Here is a 21,664-nt window from a genome sequence, read left to right on the forward strand (position 1 = left end):
ACCACTCATCCAACTGCTAAAGTCCAAAACCTTACAGTTTTTTAATTTCTCTATTGTTTTTACAACCCCTATCCAAAATATCAGCAAACCATTTTACCTATTTTCCAGATATGTCCAGAATCTGACCACTTCTCATCAACCATCCTGTTATATGGTATCCCAATCCACCATCTAATACTGCAGTAGACTTGTGGCTTGTGCTTCACCTTTCACTCTTACCCCTCTATGGTCTGTTTATTATTTAATAGTCACAATCAACCTTTTAATAGCCAAATCAATTTATGCAATTTATGGCTCCAAACTCTACAAAGCTTCCCATTGCTTTTAAAAGAAACAAGCCCTTAAAAGGCCAAATCACCTTTTGCTGCTTCTGTCTCCTTGGCCCACGGCACTCCAGCCACAGTGAACATTATGTGGTTGTTTTTCAAACACTGCCTGATACTCCTGCCTCAGGGCCTTTGCATGTATACTTTTCTTTGATTGGAGTGATTGATCTCCGGCTGTTTTTCACTGTCTTGCTTTTTTTCATGCCTCCGTTTAAAAATCTCTCTCTCGCTTGCTGAAAGGCTCACCACAGCCTCAACCTCTCATGCTCAAGCAATCTTCCCACATCAGCCTCCCAAGTATCTGGGAGTACAGGTGTGTGCCAGCACACCAGGCTAATTTTGTTTAATTTTTTAAAGATGAGGCCTCACTGTGTTGCCCAGGCTGGTCTCAAACTCCTAGGCTCAAGCCTTCCTCCCACTGTGGCCTCCCAAAGTGCTGGGATTACAGGCATGAGCCACCACACCGGGCAGTGTCCCATTTTTAAAGGGGAATTCTCCAACTACTGTATCTAAAATAATATCTCTTGTCTTGTGTGATGATTAATTTTATGTGTCACCTTGGCTAGGCTGTAGTGCCCAGTTGTTTCATCAAATATAAGTCTAGATGTTGCCATGAAGGTGGTAGTTACAGGCAATTCACATTCAAATCAGTAGATTTTGAGTGAAGCCTAATCCTCTCTATAATATGGGTGGGCATCCTCTATTCGGTTGAAGGTGTTAACAGAAAGACTCAGGTTTCCCAAAAAGCAAATAATTCTTCCCATAGTCTGTCTTGACTCAGGCTGCAACATTAACTTCTGCCAGAATTCCCAGCCTGCTGGCCTGCCTTATAGAGTTTGCACTTTCCAGCCTCCACAATCACATAAGCCAATGCTTTATTCCTTAACCTGCCTTATTTGTATTCATAACTCATCACTCCCTCACGTTATATTTTAAACCTCTTTGTTTACTCATTCATTGTCTGCCTTCCCAATTTGAAGATAGGTTTCAAGAAGAAAAAATTTTCAGTGTTGTGTTCAGTGTTATAATTCTAGCACCTAGAAAATTCCTTGGCATATATTTCTTCAAGAAGTGTATATGTACTCCAAACATAATTTGTCAGTGAATGAATTACTAGGCACAAGAGGTTGGAAATATTATAACTCGTAATCATTTGAAGCATAATTGTATGACGTTCGAACAGGCATTACAATGTATTTGAATGGTAGTTGCTGGGGGCACAGTAGGGTGTGGGGTTGGGAGGTGTTTGTTAAAGGGTACAAAACTTTAGTTAGATAGGAATAAATTCAAAAGATGTACTGTACAATGTAGTCACTATAGTCAATAACAATACATTGTATTCTAGAAAATCACTAGTGGAGTAGATTTTCAGCAGTATCACCACAAATAAAAAAAAGTGTGAGATAATGTATATGTTAATTAGCTGTATTTAGAAATTATATAATAAATACATATTTCTATTCTGTTCTGTGCAAGAAATATGTAATTTTTATTTGTCAATTTAAAAATTTATTAATTAAAGAGAATCTTGGCATATAAAGTTTTGAACAAGCAATGCGTCTGTAACCAAACATACATCTGCTCCTTCTTAGTTTGTCTGCTTTTTTTTTTTTTTTTTTTTTTTTTTTTTGAGATGGAGTCTTGCTCTGTCGCCCAGGCTGGAGTGCAGTGGCACAATCTTGACTCACTGCAATGTCCGCCTCCAGGATTCAAGCAATTCTCTGCCTCAGCCTCCTGAATAGCTGCAATTACAGGAACCCCCACATGCCCGGCTGATTTTTGTATTTGTAGTAGAGATGGGGTTTCACCATGCTGACCAGGCTGGTCTTGAACTCCTGACCTCGTGATCCACCCTCCTGAGCCTCCCAAAGTGCTGGGATTACAGGCCTAAGCCACCGCGCCCAGCGGTTTGTCTGCTTTTGATGAATGAGTTTGTATACACCCCGTCCACTTAAATGTACCTGGTTCTCCTTTCTACCCCTCATAGGTCAACCTAGTCTTTACCTTACTTCTGCTCATTACGCAGAACTCCAAAACTCAATCCATTCTTAGTAAGATGCTATTACTGACCTCATGACCTTATTGGAGGGATGATATTTGGAAGATTACACCTGCCACTGTCCTTTCCCTCAATTTCTTCACAACATTAAGGCTTTGTATAGGTAATACCCTTTACTGAAAAATAGGGGAAAATATAATATAGGAATAAAAAAACTTAAATATGGATGCTACATATGATTGTCCCTAGATTACAAAGAAAATGTGAAGTGAAAAAAATGATATCTTGTAGAGGAGTCCCTTTGTTGACACTCCTCAGCCCTAAGCTTTGCTTCTCTATCCCAATGTCCGACCTCTATTCTTCATGATCTGGAGAACACACTCCACTTCCTTCTCGAAGAACATACGGCTTGACTTTCAGGAGTGTGTTTCTCCTAAACTGTTCCTTCTGGACAAACATTATGGAAAAGAAACCATAGGCTTTGATCACCCAATCAGTCTCTTTTGAGATCTTTTCACTGGTTTGAAATGAATAGGCACCTGTTCATTCTTCCTGCAGCCATTCTGTTACAGGTAGCTATTAGACAAACACTGAAAGTAAAGAGTCAGAGTTAGCAAATGTGAAGGCACACATGTATGTACAGCAGCCGTTTCAAAGAGTATACATTAAAACTATATCAATGGAGAGAAACAACTTCCTAAAATCTATGTCATCTCCAAAAATCCCACTAAAGATCTACAATGGAGACAATTTTACATTGCTTTATGGACTAAGAATTCTCCCTTTTTAATGAAGGCTTCCAAGCTAGCCCAGGTGTGTGCTGATATACAAATAAGTAGGGCAAATTACTTGACCTTATCAAAGAACAGAGACACAGTGGTCTGGCCAACCTTATTTACGTAAAGACCTGGCCAAAGGTTTAAAACTCAGAATTTGTTTTTTCATTTAATCCAGGAATGAGAGTCAAACACCCAAACGCTGGAGGAGGGCGGATTTTAAAACTCGGGGTGGTGGGGGGACAGTAAAAATAGTTTATTTTATGTAATTAATTTTTATTAGAGATAATCTCGATCTGTCACCCATTGGAGTGCAGTGACACCATCACAGCTCGCTGCATCCTTGACTTCCTGGGATCAAGCAATCCTACTGCCTCAGCCTCCTAAGTAGCTGAGACTACAGGTGCAGGCCACCACACCCGACTAATTTTTGTACTTTTTGTAGAAACAGGGTTTCATCATGTTGCCCAGGCTGGTCTCCAACTCCAGGGTCAAGCAGTCTACTCACCTGGGCCTCCCAAAGTGATGGGATTACAGGTGTGAGCCACCGTACCTGGCGAAATAGTTAATTTTAGAGGAAAATATGGAATATAATATATAGCCATACGAGGGCAGCTGTGAGGTGATTCCTGAAGTGCCTAACTACCCTGGGACCAGAGGAAGTGACCCTGCGAAACAAAGTCAGTCCAGAAGCTCCTACTTTCCCTAAACAACACATTCCTCTGCAGACGAAGGAGAGGGGGGTACCACATTTGTTACCTTCTTCACAAAAGCAGTCACATCAGTTTTTCATGACAGAGTGACAGCTCTGGAAAGCTCTCCACATTACTCAAAAATCTATGAGATAAAAGGTAATTTTTATTTTATTAAAGTCAGTTCTAGAAGATAAAGTTGGAAGTTGGATATCTTTGCATGGTGATTGCATGGTTCAAAGTTTTCTGAGATCCTTCTTCTCAATTTTGAACAAGGAAAGAATAAAAACAGTGTAATTTTTTAATAAAATGATAGGTATCCAGTATAGCATTCCTCAAAAGAAATGCTATTTTTCAGGGACTATGAATTATCACTTGACATGTCCTGTGTACAGCAGCTTCCAGGCTGTGTCATAATTCTAGAAGGCCTGGCTTGACACTGCAGGGAGGGCTGGGAAGCACATTTGTCATAAATCTCGTAACTTATCCTGCCAAATATCAGAAAAGCTGGAAATGAATGCCAAAAGGCTATTATTGCATCTATTTATACACTATTCACTGTATTATTATGTATCAGAATTGGATTTTATTTTAAACTAGATTTTATCAATTTGAAGGTTAATTTTATTTTGGAAAGGGACATAATTATTTCTCTTAAAGTTCTTTCAAAGTTTGAAATAAATTGTTTAGTTTGCATTATACTTCAGAGAAACGTCTGCTGCTGGTTTGTCTTCTCAAGGGAGGGATCAAAGTCTCTGCTATGTATAATAATTGGACCCAAACACTCCAGTAATGATCAATTTCAGCCCATTATATTATCCCAATCTGCTACTGTGGAAAGTGAAGGAGATGTGAAGAATCAGAGTCAGAAATGACGGTAATACAAATACGTTTTCAAATACCATGCTAAATTTATTTCAAGGGCTAACTGTTAACTCATTCTTCCACTCAACAGGTATTATTAAGTGTTCAATTGTGCCAGGTATGTGCAGTAGTAGTGGACAAAATGGCCTAAATCTAATACTGCAACAATCTTTTCATGTTAAGTAAAATCTCCCAGCTAATAGGTAACAGAGCCAGAATTTGAACTCAGTTCTGACCAGAATTCAGAGCCTGTATTTTACTTTGCTTCTTTATCCTAAAGTATATTTTCTCTTACTTAATGAAACAGATTTAATTAGAAAGGCTCAAATCTATGAATTAAATACAGGGATATCATTTGTATAATATTTTATATTAACAGGGGACAGAAAATAAATATACTCAGTGGGTGGGAGTGGTTAATGTCTAACAGTAAGCCTTACCTCCAGCCTTTTTACATGTATGCTGTCTGACTTATTGTCTTTAAAGGACACTGTTATTTTTATAGTTTCTGGAAGAGATTGATTGAAACTTCAATTATTGTGGAATTAATTTGAAAGTTTTCAAAACTACTCGTTTTGCCACAGAGGATACTTTTAAAATAGACTCCCATAATCTTTAATGTTCAAACATTTATAATAATATATATGGTTTTCAGATGCATACAGGATACAGTGATCATTTTAAAGTGTTCATGACATCAATTATGTTTTGTGAAAGATATAATACATCAGACTTTGCTAGGACAATGCAGAGACAGCCCAGAATCATGAAGGTGGAAGTAAAGACGATTTTCTTCTGCCTTAATAGTTTTAATTGCAGGATACAGTAGAATACAGCTGCTCCTCCCTTCAAAGTTTCATTTCATTGCCTGTCTAGAAGCTGTCACACCATGCCTGCCACTTGACTGTTCTGTCACCCAATGCTGTTCCACCTGAACAAATTTGTGGCAATATGTGCTGAATGCTCCGTTTCTTTGCTCTAAAGTATAAACGCACTGTGCACCACTGAAATAGGAGTAGTTTCAGCTAGTTGATGTAAACTTATTTACCAAGAATAATATAGCAAGGGCTCCACCGGCATCAACAAAATTTAAAGTTTAGGATTGACATTTTACTCAGAAATAAAACTAGCAATTTGCTTCATACATCCTTTTTAAATTTTTGAATTTTAATTTTTACTGTTTATGGATACATAGCAAGTATACATATCTATGGGGTTCATGAGATGTGTGGATACAGGCCTGCATTGTGAAATAAGCACATCATGGAGAGTGGGGTGTCCATCCCCTCAAGCATTTATCCTTTGAGTTAAATGTGAAATCTTGTGATGATTTGAACAAGGTGACATAGTTAAGTATAAAGAATATCAAATCCTTTATTTAATATGTCTACAGGTCTTTTAAACAAGAAAAAAAAAGGAATTAAATCAACCCCTGAAAAACAGCAAACTTGCCAAGAAAAATGTAGACTATTTTTTGAAATATATTATCTAAAATCCCATTAAAAAGTTTAGCTTTCATGGAACAACCATGTATTAGTCAGGGTTCTCTTAGAGGGACAGAACTAATAGCATATATATATATATATATATATATATATATATACACACACACACATATATATGTATATATTATATATATAGATATATATTTGTGTGGGTGTGTGTGTGTGTGTGTGTGTAAAGGGGAGTTATTAAGTATTAACTTACATGATCACAAAGTCCCACAATAGGCTGTCTGCAGGCTGAGGAGCAAGGAGACCCAGTCCGAGTCCCAAAACTGAAGAACTTGGAGTTTGATGTTTGAGGGCAGGAAGCATCTGGCATGGGAGAAAGATGTAGGCTGGGAGGCTAGGCCCGCCTTTCCTTTTCATGTTTTGCTGCCTGCTTTATATTCGCTGGAAGCTGATTAGTTAGTGCCCACCAGATTAAGGGTGGATCTGCCTTCCCCAGCCCACTGACTCGAATATTAATCTCTTTTGGCAACACCCTCACAGACACACTCAAGATTAATACTTTGGATCCCTCAATACAATCAAGTTGACACTCAGTATTAACTATCACAAGTCCATATCATCTCACTACTGGGTATAGATTCAAAAGAAAAGGTATCAGTATATTGAAAACATGTTTGAACTCTCATGTTCATTGCAGCATTATTAACCAAGATATGAAATTAACCTAAGTGTCCATCAACAGATGAATGGGTATAGAAAATGTGGTATATATTCCCAATGGAGTACTAGTCAGCCTTATTACAAAAATAAAATTTCGTGACAACACAGATGAACCTGGAACATATTAAGTTAAGTGAAATAAGTCAGGCACAGAAAGAAAAATACCTCTCAATCTCACTTACATGTAGAATATTAAAAAGTTGAAGGTCTTGAAAACAGAGAGTAAAATGGTGATTAGTGGATGGTGGGAGGTGAGGTTATAGGGGAGATGTTGGTAAAAGTATGCAAAATTTCAGTTAAGCAGGAGAAACACAGCCAAGAGATCTGTTTTTAAAAGTTTGGCTTTCAAATAATTCACAGAACATGTCTGGTTTTTGCTACTCTTTTGTTTCCGCATTCAAATGTGTCATGAAAATCATTATGTAGATAACTAGAGTTAAGCTCAAATTTGCTCTTTGTGTAAAATAGATGATTATGATTTGCCATGATTTGTAAACAGAATAGTCCTTTTTTTATATCATTTTCTCTCTTCATCCACTAACCTAGCAAATGACAATGATTTAAATTATGGAGAGCACAGTGCGTAATGAAAAACACGCATAACAAAAACTTTGTTTTACAATGTTTGGCCACTGAGAACACTTTAAAAAATATATGTAAAACAGCGGTTTTGTGCGACGTTGGTAATGTTCACCACGCAGTTGCACACTTTCACGAGTGCACTAGCTCTTTGGCAAAAACACTCGCTGTGACTTGATAAAAGCCATACATTGGTTTAGGAAGCGAGAGGCAGAAAATGATGCGGAAAGCAGTGGCCAGCACCGGATGGCTGTGAAGAACTCTGCGGCCCATCAGCTAATTCTTTCTTAAGAGGGACAGTTCTAGTAACTTGAAATTTGGTAGATGTAATTTATCAAAATTTCTGGTTATTCCTTCACTAAATGTTCATCAGAAAGCTTAGAAAATATTCTTTTTTCGCTCTGTGGCCCAGGCTGGAGTGAGCGGCGCCATCTTGGCTCCCTGCAAGCTCCGCCCCCCGGGTTCCCGCCATTCTCCTGCCTCAGCCTCCCGAGGAGCTGGGACCACAGGCGCCGCCACCACGCCCGGCTGGTTTTTTGTATTTTTAGTAGAGACGGGGTTTCACCGTGTTAGCCAGGACGGTCTCGAACTCCTGACCTCGTGATCCGACCGCCTCGGCCTCCCAAAGTGCTGGGATTACAGGCGTGAGCCACCGCGCCCGGCCGAAAATATTCTTTAAACTGTGAAAACACTTTGCAGGCCTAGCCGCTAGCATTAGGTCATTGGTCATAGTCTTTATTTTGGGGTGCCAAGAGTTGATATTGTTTCATCATTGGCTTAGAAGATGGAAAACCACACACATTTATTATGTTTGCCATTGACACTAAGCTTCATCTTTGTATGTAGTAAATGAGCAGTGTGGGGAAATGGGATAAATAATTATTGGAAAGGAAAGAAAGAAGAAATTGAAGACAAATTAGATTTGAAAAAAACAGTATCAATATAAAAATTGAGAATTATTTTTGAAAAATGTAATTAAGGATCCTTTCCTAGACTATGACTACCTACCTAAACAAAATCACATTTCGATGAATTAATAAAAGGAGTACGACTGATGATTTGATCTTTTGGTAAAATGCATCACAGATAGGTTAGATTTTCTCGAATACCCAGGCAAAAATCATCGGTTATTTCCTCAATAAGGAGCTCTGGCTTCCTTGGTCACACTGACAACTAACAGCTAGAGATAGTTCAGCATTAAAAAAAAAAAAAATGCTATTAGTATGTGTTGTGGGCTCCACTGTGACCTCCAAGAGGATATAGTCAAGTGCCAACTTCTGGCACCTGTGAATGTGATCTTATTTGGAAACAGGGTTTTTGCATATGTACTCAAGTTAAGATGAGGTCATACTGCGGTAGGGTGGGCCCTAAATCCAATATAGCCGGTATCCTTGTAAGAAGAGAAGTAGAAACACAGACACAGAAACGGGTGTTCTACCCACCGACAGAGGCAATGACAGAGACAGAAATTGGTGTGAGGCATCTACAAGGCAAGAGATATCAAGGATTGCAGACAACCACAAGAAACTAGAAAGAGCCAAGAAAAAGTTTTCCTCGAGGGCCTTGACCCTATCAGCACCTTGATTTCAGACTCCAAGAACAACAGAGGATATATTTCTCTTGCCTTAGGCTATCCATTTTATGGCATTTTGTTACTGTCCCCTAGGAAACTAATACAGTATGTCATCCATAAAAGAAAGAATTACAAAAGTTTGTTTTTAGTCCAATTAATGTAAATGAATATTTATATTTTATACACTTAAACATTTGTAGGTAACACCTTGGAGCTATGATAGTAAGTCACATAAACAGAAACTACATTTTAAAAAGCACTGATGAAGAAACTGCAAAGAATAGAGATACTGACTCACCTGAATATGAGCAACATGCATTCTTCACTGACATCACCATTGTCTCTCCAAAATAGCTCTGCCAGCGTCTCTGTCTAGCTCAGCAGCCCTTGGTGACTTCCTTTTACTTACAAAGAGGGACTCCGTATTCTTCAGCTGGGCACACATATCTTTTTCAATGTAATATCTTGCTTTTAAAAAAAATATATACACAAGAGAAATGTATTACTCATGATTCTGGAGTCTGGGAAGTCCAAGATCAACTTGCCAGCAGTATTAGTGTCCTGTGAGGGCTGCTCTCTGCTTCCAAGATTGCATTTTGACCTCTACCTAATATTCTAGTCTATATTGTACTGTGCCCAAGTGGCACCAATGTTCCAGCTGCACTAGATTACATGTCATCCTTCAGTGTATCCTTCATTTTCTTGCCCCTGGATATTAATTTGTGCTGTTTTCTTTTGTTCTCAAGTAACCAAAACCTCATTCCAGTTATTCAAGGACTAATTCAAATGCCACCTTGCCTCATGAAGCCTTCCCCAGTCCTCCTCATTGCATTATTTTTTCTATCCTTATTTCCATTATTCTTTGTACCTTCATTAGAGATTTAATAAGCTATTGTGATTTATAATTTATGTATGTCTTTTGTTCTCATTTTATCAGACAAGATGGTGCTTATGATATTCTTTTACAGGTCACTGTTAACATACCCTGGCAACCTGAAAACAGTTAAACATAAAATGTAATCTGTTCCTTAGAACATGGAGACCTGTTCAAGGAGGAATGATCAGTGATTCATGAATGAGTGAGTGAAGTTATGACTGAATGAGGAATCAATATAAAACTGAATGTGTTTCTTCTTTAAATCTAAAAATAAAGAGTCAGCTGGTTTATTTTAATTTTTGATAATCTTAATTGAAATCTAATAAAAGTTATGATGTTAAGGTTTATGAACTTTCATAAAAATATATGAATTTAAAATTTGAATCTTCTCTCAGAAATATTAATATCAATTTTAACAATTTAATAATGTTGATTCTTTGCTGTGAACTAAATCTTGAATTACATGTTTACATGGCTTTTACTGATTCATAAATTAGCAAAATAGTTACAATCAACGTAAATTAGAAATTTGTACAGGGCATAAATTAAAGGTACTTAAATATTTAATGGAAATAGAATCCTGTTTGAAAATGCATGAAGATAATAAGTTTTTAATTTTTGAAAAATTTCTAAATACAAATAACATGATGAATATGAGTTTATGAAATTTGATGAGATTTTATAATTTTAAAGATTATTCTAGCTATATAACCCTTGCTTTGTGTAATTGTTAAATATGAGCTTATGAGTTCTTTGTAAGAAAAACATTAATAAAGTAAACATAGTACTTGTCTTTCAAAGAAGAGTCTGGTGTTTGGAGACAGAGAATGTTAAATCTAATACTTGCAGAAATTGGAATACTGAAGTTCCCTTTACAGAGAATGCCTCTTCATTCTATTAGAATGGAATCTTTAGAACCAGCTATAAAAGAGCTTAACAGTAACAATAGCACAATACATACCAGATGATATTTTAAGTGTTTTGCATATATTAACTGATATAATCCTCACAACAACCCTAAGGGATAAGTACTGTCATTACCCCTATTTCACAAAAGAAGAAACTGTTTTTTACTTAGTGTAGATTAACTCACGAAGGTCACGTACCATATACCAAGCACGTGACAAAAACACGATCCTGGTCCGGGTCTAGAATCCATTCCCTTTACCGCTCTTCTCTAGAGTCCTCTAGTTTTAGTAGAACAACTCTCTGATCTGTCTCTCTCTCATAGGAAATCAAAGCCATGAGGACATATGTTTCACACATTCAGTAGCACACAGCACTCCAGAAGGAATAATTTACAAAGGGTTGTATAATGAACACTCCTCGGGATGTCTTCCTCTTTATGTATGTATATATATGTCACCTCTCTAAAGTAAAAGAGAGCATATGAAATAAAATACATGTTTGATGTAGCATCATACATATCCATGATACCTACACATTTCAAGTGCTGTGTGACTTTCCATTCATCGAAATAAAGCATACATACATACATGTACAGAAACTTGTCATTGTTAATTTTAGTTATTGTGATTTTCTTAAAATCTTTACCATGCTGTCCCTAAAATGGTCATTTTTAGTATTCCCCTAAATGTGGCAACAAATTATGTGAAACTAATTAGAACTACGTTCAAATTTAAATTCATCGTTAATTATTCTTGTGACCATTGGCAACATGAACTGCATTCCTTAAATGAATTTTCCTTATTTATAAAATAAAGACAGTATATCTATTTGGAGGCTGTTGTGAAATAATACATTCCTTGCAACAATTTGGACCTACTCAATCTATTTTCTCCTTTCCTCATTCTTGTGACAGTGAATATTTGTCTGCTTTACTAATGAAAAATTATTAAGAATGTTATTTAAGAAATATTAAGTAGGTGGAGGAAACATGCATATCTATGTTCATGTCCTTTGAAGGGACATGGATGCAGCTGGAAACCATCATTCTCAGCAAACTATCGCAAGGACAAAAACCAAACACCGCATGTTCTCACTCATAGGTGGGAATCGAACAATGAGAACACTTGGACACAGGAAGGGGAACATCACACACTGGGGCCTGTTGTGGGGTGGGGGGAGGAGGGAGGATGGCATTAGGAGATATACGTAATGTAAATGATGAGTTAATGGGTGCAGCACACCAACATGGCACATGTATACATATGTGAGCAAACTGCACGTTGTGCACATGTGCCCTAGAACTTAAAGTATAATAAAAATAAATAAATAATGTAAAAATAAAAAAATCATTAATCTATTTATTTTAGTACAAATGTAGTAATCCTGTGGTATCCTTGGATTGACATACATTTTTCTTATACAATAAGTTGCTGAAGCAATTATATCTTGCTCCCACTCAAAAAACTTGATGCTTATCATATCATTCCTCCAAATATTTAAAAAAATTGAAAACATTCTGGCAGTTCATTAAAAGACAAAGCATCTCAGTAATTCTTTTCAAAATGTACTGTTGATATGAACTCTCAATGAATTACTTTTTATTACACTGATTTGATTTCATTAATATAGTAAGTGGAGGATTTCTAACCCAGGTCATATTGATTCTGTCTGGATTCTTCATCCATTGAACCAAATGATCCTTTTTTATATTATATGATGCATATGTAGATATGTGAATCTGAAGAAACTCTACTATTTCTATTAAAGCCCTTATCAAAGTTATATACATGCCTATATAGTGATTTGGGTTTGGGAGTTAGCTTCTGTGTTTGTTTTTCCTGTCTCTAATAAGATTACTATCAGGAAACTACCTTTGTTATTCTTAGAAAGTTACCTTTGTAGAAACAAAAGTAGTTTTTCTAGTAAAAGAAGGGGTAGGGCCAAGGTAGTGCCATTTTAGGGCTCCTTCTGTTAAAACAACCGACTCTCAGTGGCAGACAGCCCTACTCTCTGAGAAAGAAGATATTCAGTCACACCCATTCTGTGTGAATGTTTTGCTGACAAATTTTACTCACCCCTGGTGGAGTAGAGCCAGAGAGAGAAAGAGGCAGAGATTCAGTGAATGCCAGGCTTGGTCTTGGCAGCTCTTCTGGGTGGCAGCTTAGCCTTGGATGATAACTGCCCACGGGTCACAGATAAACACTAACGTGCAGTCCTGGAACTCCAAGCAAAAGTCACCCTTGGTTGAATTTTCACTGAGAAAGGAAGCTTATCCTTATTCAACAGCAGATGGTAGTATGTTTACATAGTACCTGGAGAGAGAATTAAGAGCAGTGGGTGGAAAGTGGAACAAGAGACATTCAGCCCTGTGTTGAGGCAACACTTCCCAACAGTTGCTGCTGTCCAGCAATGGAAGTCACGCTTCATGAAGCTGTGAGTGCCTCGTCACAAGAATTATCCTAGCAAAGCCCACGTAAGCATCTGCCACGAATACTTTTCTTTAAATTTCAGAATTCATTTTGGCAAATATTTATCTAATGCCTCATTCAGGTTGACCACCCTTAGCCTGAAAATTCAAAATCTGAAATGCTCCAAAATCTGAAACTTTTTGAGTGCCAAAATTATACCACAAGTAGAAAATTCTACACCTGACCTCATGCGATGGGTCACAGTCAAATACAGGCTCACGCACCCAGTTTATTCAATGTCCCCAAGGCAAATATAGACTCTCCCAGACCCATTCCGGTGCAACTCGTCCATTCAGGTGCAACTTGTCCATTCAGGTGCAACACGTCCATTCAGGTACAACTCGTCCATTCAGGTACAATACATCTTTTCTGCACATGCCCAGATTCCCCAAACAAGCACACCCACAAAGGGCAATAAAATGTCCCATGTGTAGGCTGGACATGCCAAGGGAAGATTCCCTATGATGGTCTACATGGGACCAAGATCTGCATACATTATTTACTGAGATTTCTTGCTTATTCTCTACTTTGTGTTGAAAGAATATTGTCAAAAAATGTCAAAAAAGGCCTGAAGATACCCCTGTGAGTGACGGTGATAAGAAAATGGGTAAGCATTTATGTTCACTGATAACACACAAAATCAAGCTGCTGGAGAAACTGGACAGTGATGTAAGTGTGAAATGTCTTATAGAAGAGTATGGCGTTAGAGTGACCACCATATACAACCTGAGGAAATGGAAGGATAATCTGTTGAAGTTCTATGCTGAAAGTGATGAATAGAAGTTAATGAAAAATATGGCTGGGGTCAGTGGCTCACGTCTGTAATCCCAGCACTTTGCAAAGCCGAGGTAGGTGGATCACCTGAGATCAGGAGTTCGAGATCAGCCTGGCCAACATGGCAAAACCCTGTCTTTACCAAAAATACACAAATTAGCCAGATGTGGTGGTGGGCACCTGTAGTCCCAGCTACTTGGTAGGCTGAGGCAGGAGAATTAATTGAACCTGGCAGGCGGAGATTGTAGTGGGCGAGATTCCTCCACTACACTCCAGCCTGGGCAACAGAGAAAGACTCTGTCTCAGAAAAAGAAAAATAAAATAAATGAAATAAAAGAAGAAGTTAATGAAAAATAGAAAAGCACTGCATAAAAGTATGAATGAAGATCTCGATTGTGTACTGAAAGAATGGATTCTTCAGCTTCTTAGTGAACACATGCCACTTAATGGTATGCTGCTTATGAAGCAAGCAAAGATCTATCACAAGAAACTGAAAATTGAAGGGAACAAATGGACTGGTTGCAGAAATTTAAGAAAAGACACAGTATTAAAGTTTTAAAGATTTGTGGTGATAAAACTTCTGCTGATCATGAATCAGCGAAGAAATGTATTGACAAGTTTGCCAAGGTCATCACTAATGAAAGTCTGACACCAGAACAAGTGTCTAATGCTGATGAACTATCACTGTTTTGGTGTTACTGCCCCCGAAGGACACTGAATGCGGCTGACGAGACACCCTGTACAGGAATTTAAGAATGCGAGGGACAAATAACTGCGCTGGCCCGTGCTACCGTGTCAGGCACGCATAACTATAAACTTGCTGCGATACGCAAAATTTTGCATCCTCACTATTTTTAAATTGTGAATTTCTTTCCAGTTCGTTGTTACACTAATAAAAGGTGTAGGTCACAGGAGACATGTTTTCTTACTGGGTTCACAGACACTTTGTACCAGTGACGTGTGCCCAGCGCAGAGACTGGATGATGACTGCAACGTTCTGTCCTTTACGAATGTTCTGCTCAGCCTTCAGCTGAAACTCTCATCAAAATAATATTGATGCCATATATTTTGCCCCAAATGTGGCTTTATTAATACAACCATGTGACCAGGGTATCTTTAGATCAAAGCAAGTAAACATAAAACACTTTTTTGAGCAGTGTACTAGCCTCAGTGAACAGAGGCATGAGTGTGGGAGGTTTTCAAAAGGAGTTTAGCATGAAGGACGCCATATATGCTGTTGCCAATGCTGGGAACACAGCTACTAAAAATAGTTGTGCATCCCTGATGCAACCTCTGGCTTGCCTTTGTGTTCACGGAAGATAATGAACAAAGTAGTAACTTTAAAGGATTTTGTATGTCAAATGAGAGAAAAATTATGTCTGACTTCCTTTCATATGCAAAACAGGTATCTTCAGAGCCCCTCAGTAAGTGGGAAGAAGTGGATATCAAAGAAGTTTTTAACATTGGTAATGAGGCTCCAGTTGTTCATTTATTGCCTGATGGTAAAATAGACAAAATGGGTGTGAATCAAGTTGAGCATGACAGTGATGTCCGTGTTAACACTGCCTGAAAAATGCCTACAAATGACGTGGTGGAAATGTGTGATGGGCTTATTGAAGGACAAGAGCAGTAGGCATCCATGGCAGAACAAAACATGACAGTTGTAAAATCAAAGAGAGACTTCTAAAACAAAAACATTGTTCACGAGGCAGATGACTCTGGAGGAAACATTTTTAAAAGCCTGAAGAATCCTCCTTATCTCTAGAGAATCTCCTTCCCGGTCCCTCAATTGCTTTTGATGTTTCTTCATATATATATATATATCTAGTGTACTTTAACTCTTTAATCAAAACTCAGCATCACAGATAGAGACTGAAGGCCCGCCACTGTCAGCTGTTGCTGTTGTTTAACAGCTGATACAGGTATTCTGGCAATGCTACTGTGCTGTTACTCTGAACACATAATTTTTTCATGCTATTAATGGTATTTTTTACTGTTCGGCACTTAGCTGTGAATAATTATAAGGAAATGATTGCTTACTGCTTGTCAGTAGCCTATAAATTCAGTCAGGAAAAAGAGTGATCTCAAACAACTACAGATTGTCCACCCGGGTGGCAGAGGTGGTGGTGCCTTTCCTTTCTGATTGTTCAATGTACACACACTTTCTTTCAGGCACAAAATTGTTTAAAATATTTTATAAAATTACCTTCTGGCTATGTGTGTAAATACATATGAAATAGAAATAAATTTCATGTTTAGACTTGGGTCCCATCCTCAAATATTTCATGATGTATATACAAATATCTCAAAATCTGAAAAAAATTTAGAAATCCCAAACCTGTTTGGTCCCAAGTGTTCTGGATAAGGGATCCTCAACCTGTATGTGCTAACCTTATTCTGAGGGATGGGATAACAGCCATGAGCAAAACGAAACACTGTTATCATAAATATTACATTCTGCAGGGGAAAAAAAGTTCAATAAACACAGCAATACATAAGACAGTTTAATTTAGAAATAAGTAGTATAAGAAAAAATGAAGTCTGATAAAGGAAGTGAGAGTAATGGTACTACTACCTTAGAAAGTGATCAAGAAAGGTCTCTTGACAATTTGAGCAGCAGCACGGGGTAAATCGTAATTCCTTGTAAGCCATTGTAAAAGCTATAAATTTTATTCAAATGAAACTTGAAGGTACATGGTGATGAGGCAGGCCACATTGTTTTAACTTCTCTTTGAATTCTGTACAACTCTCTTGTTTTTAATCCTCAACTTTGCCTTCCCCAAAATGCCAGGACAAGTGTTCAGGTTATTGTGTGTATTTATTTATCGATTTATTTATTTTTATTTTTCTGAGGCAGAGTCTCACTCTGTCACCCAGGCTGTAGTGCAGTGGCGTGATGTCAGCTCACTGTAACCTCCACCTCCTGCCTGGGTTCAAGCGATTCTCATGCCTCAGCCTCCTGAGCAGCTGGCCTACAGGCTTGCACCACCACACCTGGCCTGGCCTCCCAAAGTGCTGGGATTGCAGGTGTGAGCCACCACTCCTGGCTATTCTGAGTATTTAAAATAGGCCAACTAGCAAAATTAAGTATAAATCAAATATTTAATATAATTTTAAAGTTATGAATTGTTTCATTATTTAATTTTGTCTTACATAGTTCACATTGACTGACTTTGAAAATTTTCAAATGTATAAACAAAAGATAGAGAGATGAGTGTAATAAACTCCATATATCCACTACCCAGCTTAAACAACTATCAAACTATGCCAAACTTATTTCATTTGTAATCCTACCCACTTCTGCCAACCTCAGGTAAAAGTGAAGCAATGAGCAAATGTCTTACCATTTCACCCTTAAAATTTTCACCCAAAAGTATGTGAGAACTTTTTGAAAAATAACTAAATACCTTTAACACTACCAAAAATGTTGACAATCATTTCTTCATGTTATCAAATATGAGGTGTTCAAATTTCCCCAGATGTCTCATAAATATATGATTAGAACTGATGTACTTTAATTAGTGTCTTCATTGCATATTGTCGGTATGTCACTAAGTCTCTTTTAATCTACCTGTCACTCTTTTATGTTAAACATCAATTTACTTGTTGAAAAAAGTGTGTCATTTGTCCCATTATTCCCCTACATTCTACATTTTGATAATTGGATCCCCATGATATCATTTCGCATGTTCTTCTATTTCCTGTGTTTTTTATAAACTGAGAGGGATTTCCAGATGTTTGATCAGATTTGGTTCAAGATTCTCCCCTCCATGTTACATGTAGTCAGTCACTCTCCCCTAGGGCCCACCCAGGTGCTCACCTGAACCTCTCCGTACCTCCTCAACTTTAAGAATTGCTTAAGATACAATCCCAAACATGAGAATAAACTAGTAAAATTCACAAAGCAGCTGAGTCTTCAGAAAAGCCCGGTAACTGTGGTTCATTAGTGTTTCAAGATATTCTTCATTATCCAAATCAATATTCAACTGGAAATATTTATAAAAATAATAATAATGAAGATATCAGATAAATATATTGTTGGACAAATGTTGCCATTATCCTTTTAATCTCTGTTATTGGAAAATCCTATATTATTGTTGAGGTCTTTGGAGTTCTATTTAATCTTTTTCAACTTTTATTTGTTTTTTTTGGAAACCCACTTCTAAATGTCAGTTTTCCCTGAAATTTCACCTTCAACTCACTTTCTCCAGCTATCATATGGACTTACAGAGCCTATTCTCCTTCATGAAGGGAACATTTTAAAATTTATTTTTGATTATTACTTTGGAAACTCAGAGGTTAGATACATGACTGCCTGAATGAAGTGTTCACCTGCATTTTTTCTTCTTTCCACAACGTTGTTCATTAACAACCTGCTGACTAATGACAGCACACATTAGCCCTTGGTCGGAGACACACACAAGTTAGAGGTGGTGTTTCCATGGTGTTTTTACAGAAAATAATAGGAATATAAGCACCTAAATTCAGCCTTTTCCCTCACTTCTCATGGTTTGTTCATTTATAACTTGTTTCAGAATTGCCCTGTGCTGTGTCTCTCTCTCTGACCTTCTGTTCTACAATAATAAACACTTTCATTAACTAATCTGTATTCTATAATGGCAGCTATTTCTAGTTTGATATGTTTAAAACAGTGGTTTCCTTAATTTGCAGCTATAGTTCTTTTTTAACCCAATTTTAAAGTTAGTTTCTTTATACCTTCTTGCCTTCTCCCTCCCTGACTTTCTATTGCTCAGCAATCTTTAAAACTAAAAGAAGGATTCAGGTGAAAGGGAAAAAATGAAGTTCGTGTTACTTATTTCTATATTTTGAGGTCTACTTTAACTTTATATTTGTTATTTTATTCTCAAATAACATATTTCTACATATTCTACAAGTGACAGTTGGAACACATTTTGTTTACTGAGAATGAGAAGGGAACGAACGTTTGACAGCGAGTGGGTTACCCATTCAATGGTTTTCTTTCTAGAGTTCAACAGTATTAAAGACAATAACTGTTCCTCTCCCACTGTATTATTTCCTTTTTTCCCCAACGATCACAAAAAGGAACTGGAATATAGTACATCTCCTTTCAAAACAAAACTGGATATTGGAACTTGATCATTATTTCTTACATGCCTGCAAGGCATTTTTTTGTACTAATAAAATGACTCAGATATGTTAAATTCATCCATTCAAATGTGTACACATCGCTTTTGCTCTCCATTGTGTACATTTGCACATAAAGCCTAAGCATATCTTCGCTCCTTTATTAACAACAGATAAAAATATATATTGAGCATTTATTCTGTGTCCGGCACTGTGTACAGTGGGAGAGGAACAGTTATTGTCTTTAATACTGTTGAACTCTAGAAAGAAAACCATTGAATGGGTAACCCACTCTCTGTCATTCATTCATTACCTTCTCATTCTCAGTGAACAAAATGTGTTCCAACTGTCACTTGTAGAAAACTTGAACTGTTTTCAAAGAAACATGTATGGTTTTGTGATTCTTCATTTATGTCTCATTTTCTCCCAGCTTCACTTACAAGTTTTATATATTGGCCGATGACATGTGGTACTGAGAGCTGCAAGGCATTAAAGAAAGTGAAAAGTCAAAAATATAAACCTGCTATGAAAAAGTCAGAGACGAAAAGCTAGATTTAGACATCTAGTGGACCTTGGTTTATTTAGACCTTTCCCTGTAATATGTTTAAAACTTTAACAGAATAACATCCCTAAAAGTCAAAATTCCATTTGTGTAATTTACAAAAAGTGAGAAATGGATTTGTTAACAGTCTGATTTTGGCTGATAAATGTAGTTTCATGGTAGGAAAATATAACTGGGAGTCTCTGAGCAACAGAAACCTGTGACCCTCTGCAGCAGAAGCCCCCACATTGTTCTTTTCTCCCATCCTACCTCCATGCCCACACCTGCTGCTGTTCACACCAAGAATGAATCTACAAAGTGCAGATGGTATCCTTTTTATGACTTCCCCACAGCTTTCAGAGCTTCCGCAAAGGTTTCATTAGTCTCTTTGAAGTTCAAAATGTGACCTCGAACACATTCTCGTATTGAGTTGTAGCTTCCCGTTTATTACTAAAGAGGCAGTAGCAATAAAGGGACACAATGTATTACAAGATTTTTCTCAATGTGTCATTGGACTGTGAACTTGGCTCTTGCTCCATTTTAAAGTTTACCAGTGTTCTCTTGTGTACTCTCTGTTCTTGCATCCTCTCTCCCAACCATTTCTAGGAAAACGAATCTCTAAGGAATCATAAAATCATAGAATATTGTAACTAATAGAGACCTAAGAGATTCTGTTTTCTGATCTTTTAATTTTCGAGAAGGAACTAAGATCAAATTTTCTGTAATTTGACAAGCATTCTGACCTAAAAACAGCGTTCATAAGAAGCATAAATGTTACTAGAAGGAGAGCTTCTCGGGCAGAATGACATTCTAGAATGATCTGCAAGTCCCTGAAGGTAATTAGGCAGCTGTTTTATTGCTTAATCCCCATGTCATGTTCAGGTTTTCTCTTCTTACTTTAAAAAAGAATGTTGCTCTAAAGAGACAGAGATTATTGTGCACAGTTAAAGAATGGAGATGAGGAATATGGGATCCCTTTTCAGTAATATTATATGTTTAACTTTTATCTAGGTAGTTTTGAAAGAAAAACAGGTTTAAGTGCATTAAATTATGTATTTATGTCATATGACTTTCTTTTAATATAACTGGTATAAAATTTTCACACAGTGTGATTGCAAGCACTGTGTTTCCTGGGGACATGCGTGCATGTGACTATATATTTCAGTGCTTTTACCCATGTTTGTACATATATGTGAGTGTTGAATGAGTACATCTGCCCATTGGAGGAATTTCACTTCATTCTGACAATAAAATTGCCTGTTTAAAGGGAGGAAAAAAGACTGATAGTAACTAAAAGGAAAAATAAAAAGTTAGAGTGACAATTTGTTAGGTGTTTACTATGAGCCAGGCACTGACCTAGTGGCTTTATATGCATCTTGATTAACTTCACCGTGGCACTAATAGGTCGATAGTTTTCTCTTCATCTTCCAGATCAGAAAAGGTTGAGACCTCAGAGAAGTGAACTGACTTTTCCTGCGTCACATAGATGGCAGTAGTAGAGTATGGATTTCTACCCAAATCCAGTTGGTGGCAAAAAACAAAAGATAGCTAAATGTAAAACAATGTTTATACTGCCTAAGTATGTTATATCAATTAACCCATTTTATGATCCCAGAATTCGATAAGGTTGATACTGCTATTCCTGTTTTATATATGCGAAATTGAAAACCATTGAAAGTTTAAGTAACTTGCTGCAGTTAAAATGACACATCTGGGATATAAACCAGTAGCCTGGTTGGACTACATACTTCAAGTCACTTACACACAGTGCTGTCCAAAGTGGGTATCTACCTTTTCCTCTCCTTGTGGAGAGGAAAGAACAGAGAACAGAACATATTCACATTTTGCATGTCATTTTAGATTTAAATTATCTTTAAAATAATATTTTACACAAGGTTAGTAATTGTCACTTTGGAAAGTTCTGATGTTTATCATTCCAGAGGCATTCATTTTTTATATTAAGAAAAAAACTACTTTATCATGCATCAGGGGTTCCTCTACACTCA

At 37.2% G+C, this 21,664-nt stretch overlaps 1 protein-coding gene and 1 pseudogene across 3 annotated transcripts in view; both read left to right on the forward strand.

Annotated features, from left to right (window-relative positions):
* Positions 1-21,664, forward strand: part of ROBO2 (roundabout guidance receptor 2) — a 1,769,701-nt gene that overhangs the window by 597,310 nt on the left and 1,150,727 nt on the right. The gene's annotated exons all lie outside the window — the stretch shown is intronic.
* LOC112619780 overlaps positions 1-21,664 on the forward strand; it is a 200,423-nt pseudogene that overhangs the window by 175,958 nt on the left and 2,801 nt on the right. The gene's annotated exons all lie outside the window — the stretch shown is intronic.

Source organism: Theropithecus gelada, chromosome 2, assembly GCF_003255815.1.
Source record: "Theropithecus gelada isolate Dixy chromosome 2, Tgel_1.0, whole genome shotgun sequence".
NCBI lineage: Eukaryota > Metazoa > Chordata > Mammalia > Primates > Cercopithecidae > Theropithecus > Theropithecus gelada.